The sequence below is a fragment of the Canis lupus genome, chromosome 32 (genome assembly GCF_003254725.2).
Source record: "Canis lupus dingo isolate Sandy chromosome 32, ASM325472v2, whole genome shotgun sequence".
Lineage (NCBI taxonomy): Eukaryota > Metazoa > Chordata > Mammalia > Carnivora > Canidae > Canis > Canis lupus.
Window position 1 is genome coordinate 22,016,614 of NC_064274.1, and position 6,000 is coordinate 22,022,613.

The 6,000-nt window shown below is 48.6% G+C and overlaps 1 long non-coding RNA gene across 1 annotated transcript in view; it reads right to left on the minus strand.

Annotated features, from left to right (window-relative positions):
- Positions 1 to 5,386, minus strand: part of LOC112644732 (uncharacterized) — a 29,605-nt gene extending 24,219 nt beyond the window's left edge. Inside the window, exon 1 of the long non-coding RNA XR_007407782.1 lies at positions 5,191 to 5,386. This is a non-coding gene — a long non-coding RNA (uncharacterized LOC112644732). The remainder of the gene's footprint in view (positions 1 to 5,190) is intronic.
- Positions 5,387 to 6,000: the final 614 nt, after the last annotated feature.

Sequence of the window (6,000 nt, forward strand, 5' to 3'; positions counted from 1 at the left end):
TCTGTGCTGCATGTGGAGCCTGCTTCAGATTCTCTCTCCCTGTGCCCTTCCCCTCCTCTCCTGCACTCTCTCTAAGAAAGTTAAAAAAAAAAAAAATTAAAAGAACAACATACAATTCAAGGCAATTTAAAAACTGGGCAGCCCTGGTGGCTCAGCGTTTTAGCGCCACCTTCAGCCCAGGGCGTGATCCTGGAGACCTGGGATCAAGTCCCAAGTCGGGCTGCCTGCTTGGAGCCTGCTTCTCCCTCTGCCTGTGTCTCTGCCTCTCTGTGTGTGTGTGTGTGTGTGTGTGTGTGTGATGAATAAATAAAATCTTAAAAAATAAATAAAAATGGAATCATGTAGGTCACAATTGGAAAACGCTGCAAGTATAGTCAGCTCTTGATTCTTCTTTTCTGTCTCTCATAGTTATTTTATTATTCATGGCTATTTCTCCACAAAGAGGATACAGAAGGATATGACTCAATTCTAGTGACAGATTAGTGCTGGGAATTGCGCAATTCTGGTTCTCTGAATACGTCCCAATTCCATCACCACCCCTAAACAGTGAGTGCTTGTGAATTACACACCAGGATATTTTTCAAAAAAGCTGCTGATAGGGGACTGCTCAAGTTATAAGACTGAAACTATTATTTATATTACTAGCATTAGGTCAGATTGGCTCAAATATTAAAGCAAGGCTGCTACTCTGATTAGAGTGTATTTAAGAAATATATTCCAGGATGGATCGATACAAAAGTGTAAAGCTAGCTACACATAAATTTGGGAAGAAAAAAAATCCAGACCCTGGAGCTATTGGGAAGACTTAAAGATAGAAACAAATCCTTCTCTCCTACTCTCCCACCCCTAAGTTTGTCAATATAAGAACCCCCATCCCCCCAAAAAACCATTCAGATTTTCCAGATTATGAAGAAGGAAAATTTTAGATTTTATTATTTGGCAGATGAAAGGAAAAGTTTATAATGAGACATATATGTTGTATTTATCATAAGTAGATTTTTTTCAAAGAAATTTGTACAATGTTCATGAAGCACAACATTTAAATGGTATAACTCATGTTTATTGGGCATCTTCTAAATACAGATACTAAGCAAGGGATACAGGGGCTACCGGGGATACAGCTGTAAACGATAGACAAGCTGACTTACTGTTTAAAGGAAGAGATAATCAGGAATCAAATAACCAAACAAGGAAATGTCAAAATGTAACTGTGGTCAGTGCTACAGATGAGAAACATATGCTCCTCTGAGACCCAGGTAGAGGCACACTTGACCCTGTTTGGGACTGGCAGTGTTGATCGGGTTAATTCCTGGAGGATAAACAGGAATTAAATAGATAAGGAGGGTGGGCTGTGGGGCTGGGGAAGAGTGACCCAGAGAGGAAGAGAACATGCAAAAGACTTTCTGCTTTCAATCGGAAGGAGCTGATCTATCTGCTCGAGGCAGTGGAAGCAGGACCATGCAGCGGAGCTCAGGGCGTCAGAATGAGCACTGAGCACAGGGCAAGGGAGGTTGCAGAGCTAGGAGGAAGGCAGTAAGTAATAAAGGCCCTCATTTTAAGTTGGCACATGGCTACCTGGGAAAAAGGACTACATTTCTCTGCTCTTTTGTGGCTAAGTTTTGTCCAATGAAATTTAAGCAGAAGTACTAATTGCAACTTCCGGGAAGTGTCTTTAAAGTGAAAAGACACGTCCTCCCCCTGTCCCACCCCACTCCCCACTTTGTCTATCCTTTGGAGGGAGCAGTCATTTGGAAGCATGGCTTCAAAAAGAACTTTGGAGAGCAGCCACTTTGAAACTTGCGGTGACCCTGGGATAGAAGTCCCCCCGCATGGCTGCAAGACAGAAGCAACCCGGTCCCTCAGTGTCCAGAGTCACGCTGGATTGGCCTGACGACTACCTGGACGTCTTAGGAGAGAGAAATAAAAATATCCTCTCTATCCTCTCTTGTTGAAGCCACTGGTTCTCAGTTTCTTTCTGTTACTTACAGATGGTCTAATTCTAACAGGTAAATATGGGGCCGAAGAAGCCTGGAAGTGGCCTGGTCAAATCCACAGAAGTCTTCAACTTTACCCTGTAGCTTCTTATTTTTTTGTGTCTGCCTACGGGGGGAGGAGCCTGCCACCAACGGGATGTCCTGCTTGGTCCCTGGCCTCACTTAGCACTGCTGTGAAGCAATCCACGGGTCTCACCAGGGTAGGATCCTGAGAAAACATTTAGGTAGGCCAAGTGTGAAAACTGAACTATTGTAGGTCAAGGTTAAAAAGTAAGAATATAACATAATCCAAGTATGTCTTCTAGTTAAGTAAGTTTTACTGAAGCAAAGACTTCTTTCCTGAGGAGAAATTAGATATTTTGGAGGAGTGGATGTCAGTCAAAGGGAAGACAGAATCCGGGAGGAAGGAGAAAAGTTCTATGTCCTTCCCTCAGTCTATGCAGATCCTGGTGAACTACTGGCTGTACCTTGAGGAGCAGAAAGCCCTGGAGAGAACACATTCTACAGAGCATAATTTCATGTTTCCTAGGCTACACCAACTTGAGACAGTGTTTTCAAATTTTCTCTAAGCTGTGGAATACTTTCTTCAGTAAAAGCTTGCTTGGGGGGATCCTTGGTGGCTCAGAGGTTTAGCGCCTGCCTTCGGCTCAGGGTGTGATCCTGGAGTCCCAGGATCGAGTCCCAGGATCGAGTCCCAGGATCGAGTCCTGCGTCGGGCTCCCTGCATGGGGTCTGCTTCTCCCTCTGCCTGTGTCTCTGCCTCTCTCTCTCGCTGTGTCTCATGAGTAAATAAATAAAATCTTAAAAAAAAATAAAAATAAAAATAAAAGCTTGCTTGGGAGCTGTATGTACATGAAGCTGGCAGGTCCTCCTCTTTTCTGATTAGTAGAGACATCGGAAATATAGAGGCCTAACTGAATCCTCTCCAGATCTCCCTCCAGTTGTGGCTCCCAGAGGGGTTCTAGCAGGTCACCTTAAGGCTCCAAGAAACACAGTTTAAAAAAAGCAATTTTGGGGTTCTTAAAGGGAGCACAGTAATAGTTTTACAAAATAGCATTTTTTTCTGGCTCTCTCCTGACTTTCTTTGGAAAAAGTCCAGCCCCACTCCGATACTTCCCAATTTTTAACAGCCATTTCTGAATGATATCAGCTAAAATGTTACCTCCTCAACGAGGTCTTTCCCAATTACCCCGTCTGGAGTAGCATTCCTCATTCACTCGTTACCAAATCACTATGAAATATTTATTTGTAGGACTTTTCATTCTCAGATGGTTTCTTGTTGGTTTAATCACCAGGGTGTTAATCTGTTTCTTCCTTGGAAGATAAGCTCTATGAGAGTCTTTGTTTACTGCTCTATCCCCAGTACCTAGCATGGTGTTTTGCACAGTGAATGTGCTCAGTAAATATATATGTAATGTATTACTTTCCTGAGATTGCCTTTGAAAACTACCATAAACTGGGGTGCCTGGGCGACTCAGTTGGTTGAGCATTTGACTCTTGATTTCGGCTCAGGTCGTGATCTCAGGGTGGTGAGATCGAGTCTCCCATGGCCTCTGTGCTCAGTGGGGAGTCCACTTGAACTGTCTCTCCCTCCCTCCACTCCTCCCCTGCTTGCGTGCATGAGCTCTCTCTCTCAAATAAGTAAATGTTTTAGAAAATTCCCATAAGCTGTTGGCGTAAAACAACAGCACTCTATTCTTTCACTGTTCCGGAGGCCAGAAGTTTGAAATCAAGGTGCTGGTAGGTCACGCTGCCTCTGAAGGGTTTGTGAGGAGACGTCTTTCCTTGCCTTTTCTAGCTTCTGGTGGCTCCAGGCATTCCCTGGCTTGTGACCAAGTAACTCCAATCTCTGCCTCACTGTTCATAGGACCTTCTCCTCTACCTCTCTCTCTTTCCTCTGTGGACACCAGCATTGGATTTAGGGCCCACCCAGGTAATCCAGGATGGTCTCATCACACGATCCTTAACTTCATTACAATTGAAAAGTCCTTGGGGATCCCTGGATGGCTCAGCGCTTTGGTGCCTGCCTTCGGCCCAGGGCATGGCCCTGGAGTCTTGGGATCGAGTCCCACGTCGGGCTCCCTGCATGGAGCTTGCTTCTCCCTCTGCCTGTGTCTCTGCCTCTCTCTCTGTGAATGAATAAATAAATAAATACAATCTTAAAAAAAAAAAGGTCCTTTTTCCAAATAAGGTCATGTCCACAGGTTGACCGGGGTTGAATATGGACATCTATTTTGGACAGCCACCATTCAATCCACGCAGACTTGAAGGATGCATGAATGAACAAACCAACCGCCTCCTTGGCTCCCTCTGTTGTCCACCATTTTCCTCTTCTGCTTATGTCTGGGGGACAGCATCCTGGGCTTAGCTATTAAGGACGCCACCTTCAGAAAGTTGTAACCTTAGGGTCTCTGGCGGTCCCCGCTCCGACTGCCCTTGCCCTAGTGTCCACTAGAGGCTGAGCTGTCACTTTAGACGTCAGCAGTGACAGGGAACATGACGCCAGCCCTCCTTGAAACAAACTTGCATCCCCCCCAGTCCTTCCTCAAAAGGAGAAGTCCCTACCCAGGAGTGACTTGGTACTTTGTGGAAACACATTCCTGTCGGGGGCGCCTGGGTGGCTCAGCGGTTAGCGCCGCCTGCAGTCCAGGGCGTGACCCCGGGGTCCCGGGATCGAGTCCCACGTCGGGCTCCCTGCGTGGAGCCAGCTTCTCCCTCTGCCTGGGTCTCTGCCTCCCTCTCTGTGCATCGCTCATGCATGAATAAATAAAAATCTTAAAAACATTCCCGTTGGGCCCATCTCTGTTCTCCAGACACTCCTGGAGCCTAGGCTGAGCCCTTTATTATTTATTCTTAGCATTATGTAGCCTTATTGTTTATTTTCACTAGGCTTGGAGGGAGGGAGGCTCAGGAAGCAGCAGCAAGTGAGCTACGGGAGTTGGCCCAGCGCAGGCCCTCGGCTTGCGGCCCCCCCTCCTGTGTCCGCTCGCAGGCGCCGGCGGCTGACCCCAAAGGCGGGGCTCGGCGGCGGCCCCCACCCCCCCCCCGCCCGGGCTCTCCTCCCGCCCTCCTTCCGGTTAGGGTCGCCAAGCACACGTCGGGTCTCTTCCAGCCAGAAGCCGTCTTTGTGGAGTCACCGACGACTCGGCGTCGAAACCTGAGGCCTGCTTCGGTTTTAAAGACGTTGCTCTCTTACCCTCTGACTCCGGAGAAAAGAGCCCTGGTGACCCGAGAAAGAGCCACCACAGCGGAGGCCCGTACGTCCCCCGAGGCCGCGAGCTTTCCTGCCGCCGGGAAGCCGTGACTCCCGCTGACCACTGGGGGTCCCCAGCAGGCCGTCTGCACGCCGCGGGGGCGCCGCCCCGTCCGCCGCCCGCGCCCCGCCCCGCCCCGTCCGCCGCCCGCGCCCCGCCCCCCCCCCCCCGCCGCCCGCGCCCCGCCCTCCGGCCGGGCGGGAACCCGGCGCAGCTGTGACGTCAGCCGCCGGCGCCGCGCCACGCCCATAGGTGGAGCGACGCTTCGGAGGAGGAGCTGGCGCCTCGTGCTCTCCCCGCCCGCCCGCCCGGTTTTCAGCTCAAATCCTTGCCCTAGAGTTATTTATTTATTTATTTTATTTTGTTAGAGTTATTTTTAATAGGCTTTGGGGGCCCTGGTGGGTGGCGTGGGTGGCAGGGGAACAGCATTTAATTTCCTTTGGAGTTTGCGATGTGCCTGACACTTCTTGAATGGTCGGGGGAATAAGAGAATCTATAATCCTTGAAGTAGCAAGCAACTTTGGGAGATCTTTTCCCTTTTTTTGGGGGGGGGGCGGGTTGCAAACTTCACGGCCAGCAGTTACATTTTTGTCGGGGAAGAAGAAAACAGGCGATGAGCATTTCTGAAATGGCCTGGGTACCATGCTCTTTACATTCTTTTTTTTTTTTAATTTTTTTTTTATTTTTATTTACTTATGATAGTCACATACACAGAGAGAGAGAGAGAGGCGCAGAGACACAGGCCGAGGGAG